The following is a 12,710-nucleotide window of genomic DNA, read 5'->3' as shown; positions in this document are numbered from 1 at the left end:
TTCTTTACTCGGCAAAATCGGGTAAGTGTTTAGGCTGCTGATACTGCGTCTGAGCTGGAGGCACTGATTTTAAGGAAATAATCCTATTGAGATGCCACTTGATCTACGGAGGCCCTTTCAGCTTAGTTTTAAATCCATATTGTTTGACTTATTTTCACAGTGTGCCAAATCAGCCAGCTGATGGATATTCTGACTTGGTAAACCAAACCAAACTCAGTGCCTGAGAGTCCATTCTGACTCACAGTGGACTTCTAGGACGGATGAGGACTGCCTAAAAACTATAATCTTTACAGAAGCACACTGCCAAGTGTTTCTCCCATGGAGCGTCTGGTGGGTTCAATCCACTGACGTTTAGGTTAGCAGCCAAATGTTTTAACCATTGTATCACTAGGTTTTCATTCTGATTTATTGTTATTGTTGTTAAGTGCCATCAAGTCGGTTCTACCTCTGTGATCCTGTATAGGGTTTCCAAGGAGAGGTTGGTGGGTTTGAAACAATGACCTTGAGGTTAGCAGTCCAGGGCTGATCCAACATCAGAGTATCTAATTCATCCTTATTCAGTTATGGCTTTTAATTGCTTTATTTATCATCTTTTAGTAACATTGCAACTCCACTTAGAAGAACAACATTAATTTGTCCATTGCCCTGTAAATTGATCTTCAGAAAGAATGGCTGGGCACCTGAAAATGCTCAAGAAGAAAGTTCAGGTGGCTATGGAAGTGTTTACATTTGCTATTTCTCTTCTGCGACATTGGAAGCAGAATTTCTTTGTTTTAGGGATATCTGAAAAAAGAGTGCATTTATATTTATTACTTTCCTAGTCTTTCTTATTTGGGGAACCTACCTGATTATCTCTATGAAGTAAAAGTCATTGGTAATTTACAAAGGTCCCAGGGTATTTTCATATAATGATGATGTATATTTCTTGTCACCAACAGGGCCACCATCATTGCTTTTCATAAATTCCAGGCAGCTCCCATATAGCTGAAGGGCGTTTTCTCTTTAACTTCTCTCTCTCTCTTTGTTTTTTCCCCCCAGAGATAATTTTGTAGGTCCAATTGAGAGTCAAAGTTGGTTATGCCTGTAATAAACAATGTGTTTGAAAGTAAAATTGAAAGCAATACTTGTAAATGTTATTGGGTCAGAAAATCTGACCCACCACATGTTTTTTGTACCACTCTTGAGCTAAGAATATTTTTACAATCTTAAATAAATGGTTGAGAAGAAAAAAATCACCAGAGCCATATTTTATGACCCCTGGACATTATCTTAAATTCAAATTTGTGTTCATAAATACAAAGTTTATTGGAACACAGTCACATCCTTTCATGTATGTGTTGTTGCTGAATTCTTGCACAAAATAAAGTAGTTACAACAGAGATTGTAAGGCTGTATGTCTTGCACAAGAGAACATATTTACTTTCTGGCCTTTTACAAAAAAAAATATTTTGCTGACAGTTTAGTTATAAGGATATTTGGAGGAGAGAAAGAAAATTTTATGCATGTGTGCTTTTAAAATGAGCAAGTTGTCATCCAGTTGATTCTGGCTCATGGTGACCGACCCCATGTGTGTATCAAAGTAGAATTCACTTGCATAGTGTTTTCAGTGACTGATCTTTTAGAAATAGTTGCCAGCATTTTCTTCCAAAGCTTTGCTAGGGCGGATCAGAACCTTCAACCTTTCAGCTCACAGTTGTTGTTGTTAAAGTGCTGTGGAGTCAGTTCCAATTCATAGTGACCCCTCTATTGGATTTCCAAGGAACAACTGGTGTGTTTGACCAGGCAACTTTGTGGTTAACAGTCCAATGCTTATCCTAAAGAGATCAATGGAGAACATTTACCCTAGGAAGATGAGTGACTTAGAAAGTCTATACTTCCTATCACATGCACTTTTTAAAATCAAGTAAGAATTTATATATTGTCTCATCCCTGTGGTGATTCATCAGAAGAAACTGAGGAATAGTAGTACAAACATACAGTTGATGAAACAAAAAGCCCTAAAAAGAATTACAATGGATGGCACTTTAGTTCCCTATATTTCATCAAATGTTTCTGTCAACTATTTTATATAGCTGTAAGAAAGGGTTATATAAAAAAGGTCAGATTTTTATGTACTCTGTTCCTCGTGGTTTATGGAAGGTCTGGCATCAACAATAAACCACACACACACACACACACACACACACACACACACAAAGCAATCCTGGGCAGATCGGTTTAGCTGGGCAGCTTTGGCCAAAGACTCTGCAGTCTCAGAAGGACTTGTAGGTTTCTCTCTACTCCCACTCCAGGAGCTCAAAAGAACAGTCCTGTAATCTGAGTAAAATAAAATAAATAAGAAGGGGAGTCTGTTCAGTTTAGTGAAACTTTCTATGAGGCAGTTGTACTCTGATATTCAGACTCGTCCTTCCTAGTCTGCCCTAATAAGCATTAATTATTCATCTCTGTAGGGCTAGCACCAAGACCCCAGCCATCTTCCTGATCTTGGTTGTTTATGCCTTTCAAGTACCTTCATGTCATCACATGACTCATCACTCTGGCAAGCTATACTTATGGATGTACAGTCTGGCACATCAATCTTGCCATAAGTCATGTCTTCCAATACCTTTATCATGCTCGTTGCTTCTCTCTGAACTCTCTCCAATTTATCTACTGCCTTCTTTCTGGGGCTGTGATGCCCCAACTTGACTGTGGAATTCTAGGTGTGATTTCACCAACCCACAATTCAATGCCTTTTCGAAGTCATAATTCAAGATAGAACTAGCCCTCCTCTTCTCACGCCGTAGCACAATATAAAATGCAAACAAATGTATAAATCATCATTGTGTCTTTCCGTCCTTGGCAGCTTCATGCATAGCTAGTATTCCCATCCCCAGAGAGTTTGGGAGGACTTTGAAAATTCATTTCCTTTTTTTTAACCCTACAGGCGGATATAAACACAGTCTATCTGGAGTTGCTTGTCTTGCTATGGAAATACTGAACTGAAGAATTTCAGTTTTTAATCATTTTCATTTTTTAAATAATTAATGAAAAAAAGCAAAATGCAAACCTGTTGCTACAAATTGGTTTTAATTCATGGCAACCCCATGTGTTTCAGAGTAGAACTGAGCTCCACAGGGTTTTCTTGTCCACAGTCATTACATAAGCAGATGCCAGGCCTTTCTTCTGTGGTACTTTGAGTGATTTCCAACTGCCAACCATTAGGTTAGCGCTGTTGTTGCTGTTAGGTGATGTCAAGTTGGTTCCGACTCATAGCGAGCCTGTATAGGGTTTCCAAGACTGTAAATCTTCATGCGAGCAGAAAGTCTCATCTTTCTCCCTCAGAGTGATACGTGGGGTTGAACCATCAACCTCGTGCTTAGCAGTTCAGTGCTGATCCTGATGTGCCACCAGTACTCAGGTAAGTAATCAAGAGAAAAATCTTAAAAACAAGGAGTTTTTCTCTAAAAGAAATCTGTTCTGCTGACTTTTCTTTTTGCTTTGGTCTTTGTTGTGAGTAACTGGGTATGATCTTTATTAAATATATTTTCCACTGAGTATATTTAAGGTATGCATGGATGTCTGGACATTTTCGTATTTAACAGAGCATGGAACTAACTTGAGCTATACAATATGAATATTCTTGAGATGTTCCTAGTCACTTTCTTTACATGGGAAAGTGCCTGGAGAAGTGCAATCCAGTGGACGTGACCCAACTATCATTCCTTTACTTCCAAGGTGAGAAGCACATTAGTCTAATGATGGGAGTGGAGAAATATCCTTGCTCATACTAATTTGAGCAACAAAATAATCTGGAGAAGTTGGAGATCTTGATAAATGGAGCCAAGTAATTGACAGACTGTTATAATTAGGGCAAGACATCTGTCAGTTAATTACGTTTTCCTCAGTAAATAATTACGCTTGGTACATTTTCCCATAGCTTCTAAATCTAGCTGCCATTATCTTCTATAACCTAGTCTGTCTAAGCTATGTAGGCCAGACAGGAGTGATTTAAAGAAAGAATTTCCCAGTGATCCTCTCTGAAAAAAAACATACTGCACAAATGCAAGGTAAAGAATATTTGGCTGGATAGGATATGACTTTGGCAGAAATGAATCCAATTGGCAGAAAGATGATTTGCTATTTCAGGTTGTCTTTGTATGTGATTCAGACTAACAATCCAAACTCAGGCAGTCATTAGCTCATTCGTTCATTTATTCAGCAAACCTTCATTGAATTCCTAACATTATAATTGGCCTGGGGGGATTCAGAGGCATTTTAAGGAACTCATGGTTTAGTGGAATTGACTTACACCTAAACACAAAGGACAATGGGTAAAGAGATGGTGTCCACTAACACTGTCTTACACTGAAGGTGGTGGAAGATTCTAGAACACGGAGAACAATTTCAACAATGGTGATGTCTGATAAGACCTGGAGCGCAAGGTGGGTTTGAACCACAATGTTGGCGGTTCAAATTCACCAGACGTTCCTCAGAAACCCTATACAGGGGTGCTGTGAGTCGGGGCTGACTCAATGGCAATTAACAACAACAACAAAAACCTTCAAAATCTTTAGAGGTATGGTCCCTCTATTTCTAATTGCACACCCCTTCCTGGAAAAGCATTTTGAGTATACACCCCTGGTTGGTTGGTTATGTGCTGTGGAGTCGGTTCCAGCTCATAGCCACCCTGTACAGGGTTTCCAAGGCTGTAAATCTTTACAGGAGCAGAAAGTCTCACCTTTTCTCATGGAGTAGCTGGTAGTTTCGAACTGCTGACCTTAAGGTTTGCAGCCCAATTCACAACCACTACCCTACCAGAGCTCCTTATACACCCTTAGTATATTCGTATTGCTAATGCATTATATACACATACTAGGAGCTCTGGTAGCGTAGTGGTTGTGAATTGGGCTGCAAACCTTAAGGTCAGCAGTTTGAAACTACCAGCTACTCCATGAGAAAAGGTGAGACTTTCTGCTCCTGTAAAGATTTACAGCCTCGGAAACCCTGTACAGGGTCACTATGAGTTGGAACCGACTCCTCGGCATATAACTACCACCACCATACATATACTAGTGTTAATCTACACATATATGAAATATTTATGAAATAAATTTAATTTTAGTTTAGTTTTTACATAACATAATAGCAACATGTTTTTGTTTTTGTTTTTTTAACCTCAATAAATTCTTATGTATTCCCTGGGCTAACCCTACCCCATTTGGTAAACCTATTGCTTCAGAAAACTTAATAGTGGGTGTTTCAATATGGCAGGGTTGGAAACCCTATGCAGGGTCACTATAGGCCGGAACCGACTTGATGGCACTTAACAACAACAACAACAATGGCTAGCAAAGACCAAAGATAATTCTGGAAAGTCAGACGGAGGCTAGACAACAGTGCTTCTCGATTCGTAGTCCCAATTCCCAAACTGTGTTCCATTTCTTATTAGTAGATGGTCTGTGAAACATGCAAACCAAAAAGATTTGCTTTGTCAAATAAATTTAGAAAATGTAGGCCTAACGTATAAAGTTCCATTGCCATGGACTAATACTGCATGATTTGATGTTGCTTCATGAATCGTATTTGCTGCTGGAGTAAGCTCTTCAGTGGAGAGACTGTATTTTCCACTTGTTTCTTTTATAGTAGTTAGTAACTATTGAAGGGGTCAAGGAGCACAGTGACTCTGTAGAGTACTGACTGGCCTTTAAACCAAAAGATTGGTGGTCCGAGTCCATCAGCTGCTTTTTTGGGAGAAAGATGAGGCTTTCTGCTCCTGCAAAGATTTGCAGCCTCAGAAACCCTATAGCAGGTAGCTGTGAGTTGGCACCTACTCAATGGCACTTACCACCATCAACAACATAGAAGAAGTCTAAAATCATCAGATTCATAAAACTAACAAAATATTTGGAGTTGAATTTGGCTCTTACAGATGGGAGTAATGTGACTCTATTAAGCTTTTATTCAGGAGATTTTTTTCCATGTCTTACATTGTTTTTACTCTTTGTCATTAAATTTTAATGACCCTAGTGATTCTGTAAGGAGCTCTGATAGCTTGTTGTTGTTGTTGTCAGGTGCCATCGAGTCGGAACCGACTCATAGCGACCCCATGCACAGCAAAACGAAACAATGTCCGATCCTGGGCCAACCTTACTACCGCTGCCACACTTGAGTCCATCAATGATGTCACCTGGCTGATCCATTTCGTTGGGGGTCTTCCTCTTTTTCTCTGACCCTCTACCTTACCCAGCATTACATCCTTCTCCAGAGACTGTTCTCTCCGGACAATGTGTCCGAAGTATGAGAGACGAAGCCTAGCCATCTTGGCCTCCAAGGAGCACTCTGGTTGCAAATTGAACTGTTAACCTCAAGGTCAGTAGTTCAAAACTACCAGCTGTTCTATGGGAGAAAGATGAGGCTTTCTGCTCCTGTAAAGATATACAGCTTTGGAAACTCTATGCAGGGTCAGTATGAATCAGAACTAACTCCACGGCACACCAATACCACCACCCCCAGTGGTGACATGGATTAAACGTTGAGCAAGTTTGGTGGTTCAAACCCACCTGTTGTTCTGCAAAAGAAAGATGAGGCTGTCTACTCCTGTAAATATTTACAGTCTCAAAAACCCAATATAGGGTTTGGTTTGGTTGCTAAATTTTACTATATCAATTACACATAATTTTGTTTTGACTTGAAATTATTAATGTAATTAATAATTCTGTGGGAACAAAATAAATAACACCTTTTAGATGCTAAATGAGAAGGCTTACCAATGGTCCAAAATGTGGAAATTTCCCTCATTATATTAAATGTTCAGTTTAAGGGCTTATAACTCTAGAAAAATCATTCTCATAATGCACTAATATCTTGTCTTCTAAAGAGTGAAATTTCAAGATTAGTGGAGATTACTTTTTTAGTGCCCAAGTCTATTTAGATCTGCACTTTGGAAAGGAAGATTTCTGAAAGAATGCACACAGCCTGCTGTCACAAAGACAGCAAAACAAACATAATTTAACCTTTATTCAATGACACAGACTTATAATTAGTCATTAATCATGGACTGTGATTGATGAAACCAGGAGATATGTCAGACTTCTTGCTGTATAAGTTTACTTTTACACCTGCACTGAATAGCCCCAAACTTTGGCCTTTTCAGAGAATCTGTTTCTGCTTTTCAAAATAGTCTTTTTACATCCTTACCTCTCTTTTCTATCTACCTTCCTACATGTATATACATAATATTATAAACACACACCATAATAATACATGTACACAAACATATTTTATATATCATACAAAAATAAATATGCATATGATGTTGTTGTTGCTGTTAAGTGCCATTGAGCCAGTTCCAACTCATAGTGACGCTGTGTAGAGTTTCCAAGGAGTGGCTGGTGAGTTCAACCACCAACTCAAGTTTAAACTGACCTTGCAGTCTAGCGCATTACTCCACAACACCACACCATAACTCCAATATGCCTATCCAAATACATATATCTAGTAATATATGAGGGTAAATGAAAAAGTTTTACTACTAGAATTTCAGTTCAAATGTTCATGGGTTTATTCCAAATAAAACATGTTAAATCATACAAGTTCTCTCAGGAATATGCTGGTCTTAAAGTAACTAGCATGCCTTCAAAAAAATAAATGATACTTCTTAAGCAGCATGGAGATAAACAATTTTGAGGTCAGGACTAATATCAAATTTGTAACAGAACTCAAGTGGACATCTTCCCAAATCATTGCAGCTCAGCGACAAGTTTATGAGAATGGTGTCCTACAGAATGCAGCAGTGTTTCGATGAATCAAGCGATTAAAGAAAGGTTGAGAAAATCTCAGAGATGAGCCAAGAGAAGGAAGACTGTCAATATCAAAGAATGAAGAAACTGTGACTGAAGCCCAGAAACTGGTGGAAGAAGACAGTAGGATTACCATTGATCCAATAGCTACTGATGTTGGGATCTCACAGTGTTTGACATTTTCAATTTTAAGTGAACATCTTGACCTCAGCAAGCTTTGCACTCAATGGGTGCTAAAAGCATTGTGAGACCAGCTAGCTCTAAGAGCTGATATTCCATCTGTCTTTTAAGCAAGTGTAAAGTTATGAAGATGATTTTATGGAATGAATACTAACTGGAAAGCAGTCTTGGATTTGCTAGTACTATCAAGGGAACAAGTTTCTATCAAAACAGTGGCTTCTGAGGGGATCTGTTAGGCCAGTTCAATTTAAGGCAGAATGGTCAACTCAAAAGGTTATGATACTTCTTCTGGTGATTCTAAAGAGGACCCCTGGTGTGGCGGTGTAGGTTGGCAGTTGAAACATGTCAGTTGATCCTTGGAAACCCTATATGCTTCGCTATGAGTCATAACCAACTCGACAACACCAACAATGACAAGAACAAAAAGGATAATACTGATAGATTTTCTAAATGGACACAGGACCATCATAGCGGCTTACTTCAAAGAAAGTTTTATGAAAACTGAAAACTGTATTGATGAGAATAAGGTTTGGAAAGCTGCACCAAGGAATTTTTTTTTTTTAATTTGTTTTTTATCATGATTATGGAAGTACCTGATCGATCTTCTATGGAAGCAAGGACTGTCCTCTGAGAACTTTGATGGGAAACCTTACCCCATCTCCCTTACAGTCCCAATAGTTCCCTTTCAGAGTTCTTTTGCTCACCAAACTCAAAGAACATTTCAAGGGAACCTGATTTGTGTCCCCACAAGGGTGCCATTTTGACTTCGTATAAATTGAAGGACCAGAATTGACCAAAGGTTAGCAAAATGGAAACACTACCTTTGCAAATAGATAAACCTAGATAGAGGATTATATAGAGAAACAATAGTTTCACATTTTGATATTTTTGTTTAATCGGTGTTTCTATGATTCTTTGTTTAATAAAGGTGTAACTGTACCTTTTGTCTTTCCCTGAAAGTTAGGTGGGTAGATAGATAGATAGATGTTGCTGTTGTCAGGTGCCATCAAGTTGGAACCAACTCATAGAGACCCCATGCACAGCAGAACGAAACAATGTCCGATCCTGGGCCAACCTCACTATCGCTGCCACACTTGAGTCCATCAATGATGCCACCAGGCCAATCCATCTCGTTAGGGGTCTTCCTCTTTTTCTCTGACCCTCCATCTTACTCAGCATGACATCCTTCTCCAGCGACTGTTTCCTCCGGACAATATGTCCAAAGTATGAGAGATGAAGCTTAGCCATCCGGGCCTCCAAGGAGCACTCTGGCTGCACTTCTTCCAAAACAGATCTATTGGTTCTTTTGGCAGTCCATGGCACTTTCAGTATTCTCCTCCAACACCACAACTCAAAGGCACCAATTCTTCTACGATCTTCCTTATTCACTGTCCAGCTTTCGCATCCATATGAAGCTATTGAAAACACCATGGTCTGGGTCAGGCACACCTTAGTCCTCAAGCTGACATCTCTGCTCATCAATACTTTAAAAATTCCTGTGCAGCAGATTTGCCCAATGCAATACGTCGTCTGATCTCTTGACTGCTGCTTCCGCGAGTGTTGATAGTTGATCCAAGAAGAATGAAGTCCTTGACAACTTCAATATTTTCTCCATTGATAAGAATTTTGTTTATTGGTCCAGTGGTGAGGATTTTTGTTTTCTTAACATTGAGATGTAGTCCATATCGAAGGCTGTGCTCTTTGATCTTCATAAGTAAATGTTTCAAGTCCTCTTCACTTTTCAGCAAGCAAGGCTGTATCATCTGCATATTGCAGGTTGTTAACGAGTCTTCCTCCAATCCTGACGCCAAGTTTTTCTTCATAGAACCCAGCTTCTCGTATTATTTGCTCAGCATACAGGTTAAATAAGTATGGCAAAAGAATACAACCCTGTCTCACATCTTTCCCAATTTAAACCATTCATTGTTCCCATGTTCTGTTCGAACAACTGCTTCTTGGTCTAGGTACAGATTTCTCAGAAGTACAATTAAGTGTTCTGGAATACTCATACTTTCAATGTTGTCCATAGCTTGTCATGATCCACACAATCGAAAGCCTTTGCGTAGTCAATAAAGCACAGGTAAACATCATTCTGGTATTCTCTGCTTTTAGCCAAGATCTATCGGTTATCAGCAATGATATGTCTCGTTCCACGGCCTCTTCTGAATCCAGATAGATAGATAGATAGACAGATATTGCTACCAATGGTCTCACCTCTAACTACCTCCAATCTCCCAATGTCCCTCTTCTAATTAAATCTCTTTGAGGACAAGAAACCAGAGAAATCATGCTTGTGAGAAAATGGATATAATGAGTAAGATATCAATAAGTGAGGACTTGAGTATTCCTCTGTAGAATAGGTTACATTCTTTACTTGTGTCTCTCTAGAATAATTTTGCTGACATCATTATTTTCATGTATTGAACACTTAAAATTGTTCTAGGGAAGAAAAGAGACCCCATCTTCACATATGTAAATATTATAGAGACTCTTCATTAAGTCTTAAAAAGGAATAAGAACACACAAGACAACATAGATCAGGAACTCGAAAACACCATGATGAATTTCCAAAGTTTTACCTTCATGAAATTATGTTTGTTTTTTTTTCCCAAACTTTTTATTGTGAATTAAGTGAAGATGTACAGAGCAAATCATCAGTTTTACATCCAACAAATCATCTACTTCGCTTCATTATATGGTTACAATCCCCTCCATGTTCGAACAGTTAACAACAGTTACCTCTATTCGCTTTAACTATTGTCTTCCTCTCTGTGTCTCCTGCTACCTGCATCTTTCCTCTACTAACTTCCTTTGTGTTGTATATTGCCTGCCCTGTCACCCATGTTAATATGTGTCTACCCTCTTGCCTTTGGATAATTTTCCCTTCTACCTTCTCTCCTTAGTAACTGTCATAGATTGTTTTTTTTTATCAAGAAAATCTTTTTTTGTTGTTGTTTTTAACTTTTTACAACAATGGTCTCATATAATGTTTAACCTTTTGTGATTGACTAATTTCCTTCAGCCTAATGTGTGGCGCTGTGGGTTAATGTACCAGACTGCTAAGCTGTTTGAACTGCAAGGTTGGTAGTTCAAGCTCACCAGCTGCTCCTCGGAAACCCTATGCAGGGTCGCTATGGGTCGGCACTGACTTGATGGCGCTTTACAACAACAAGAATGTCTTCCAGATTCAACCGTGTTGTGAGATCTTTCAGAGTCATCATAATTCTTCAACATTTTATATTAGTCCATTGTGTATGCATGTAACAAAGTTTGTTGAACGATTCTTCTGTTGATTGGCATTTAGGTTATCTTCATTTTTTTGATAAGTCTCTTGTAGACAGCATATTGAAGGATCCTGTTTTCTTGCATGAGGTGATCTATTTTAGGGCACTGAGAACAAAAGAATTTCTTAACACAACCATGCTGAGGGCAGCAAACAGTCACATAAGCATGTTGGATCTACAGAAGCAGGGAGGGAACTATTGCAGTTAGAAAAGCTTATGGATTGTCTCTAAGGCTCTCAGGATATGACATCACACCAGCTGATCATTAAGGGGTGTGCCCAGGAAAGTTCATGTGAGGGCCAGCTAGGGGAAGTGGCCCCAAATTCACTTTCAAACATACTCTGCTTCTAACTTTACAGTGTGTATGTCAGAGATACATGAGATACTTAAGAAAAATTGGCATCAGAACACTCAAACCTAGGCACAAGATGGAATTAAATTCTGCCTTGCTAAATTGTTTGCAGGCAAAAAGTCTTCAGATTTCATGCTCTACAACATAAGGCAATAGGTATTTTCCCATATAATTTTCCTTTTAAATTTGGGCAGTAAGAGTACAAATCAAATATTATTAACTGCATTTTTATGTTAGTAGATTTCCAGATTGAGCAAACAAAAGTACAGAACTTTTGGCTAACTTTGAATTTCACACACACATTAACACATATGTATAAGTATATCTTATGGACCATACTTGCATCGGACAGAATTATACCAAAGTATTATTTGCTATTTATCTAAATTTATATTTTATCTGGAAGTCCTATTTGTTAGGTGACCAGGTTCAGAGAACTTAGAAGCCAATCCCAACTTGCCTTGCAAGGAAGTCTTAGGGTTAGGGTTTGGACTAGGGCTTTGAGTTCAAGTTTGAGACTCAAAACTATTCTCCATATTATTGAAGATGTTGAAAGCACACCTTCAAGATAAGTAGGATGTTAATATATGTGAGCTAGAGGTCCCATGTGTCAAATCGTTTAAAAAACATCAAGCCAATCCTCTGCCATCGAGTCCTGTTAACTCTTAGCCCACTTGCTGGGACACATTCAGGTTTTCAAGCCTATGAATCTTTACAGAACTAGACTGCCACAGTTTTCTTCTACGGAGTGGTTGATGGGTTCAAATGACCCACCTTTGGGTTGGCAGCTGAGTCCTTAACCACTGCACCTCCTTTTAAACTATACTCTCAGGTTCTCCCTATAAATAATGGGCCTGAAATAAATACTTACTTCAATATATTGTAGTACTTGTCTCTTTGGAGTCCTGGTGTGGCTCCGTAGGATAAGCACTGGACTGCTAATAGCAAGGTTGGCAGTTCAAACCCACCAGCTACTCCTCAAAAACCTTATACATGGCCATTAAAACAGCAACAATAACGAGGCATTTTAGAGGCAAAAACGGTATGGAAAAGTAATGTCTAATATATTTTTTCCCTATTAACTTTTTACATCAGCAGAAGTATTGATTATTT

This window comes from Chrysochloris asiatica, unplaced genomic scaffold, assembly GCF_000296735.1.
Source record: "Chrysochloris asiatica unplaced genomic scaffold, ChrAsi1.0 scaffold00044, whole genome shotgun sequence".
Classification (NCBI taxonomy): domain Eukaryota; kingdom Metazoa; phylum Chordata; class Mammalia; order Afrosoricida; family Chrysochloridae; genus Chrysochloris; species Chrysochloris asiatica.
Note: the sequence above shows the minus strand (reverse complement) of the source record.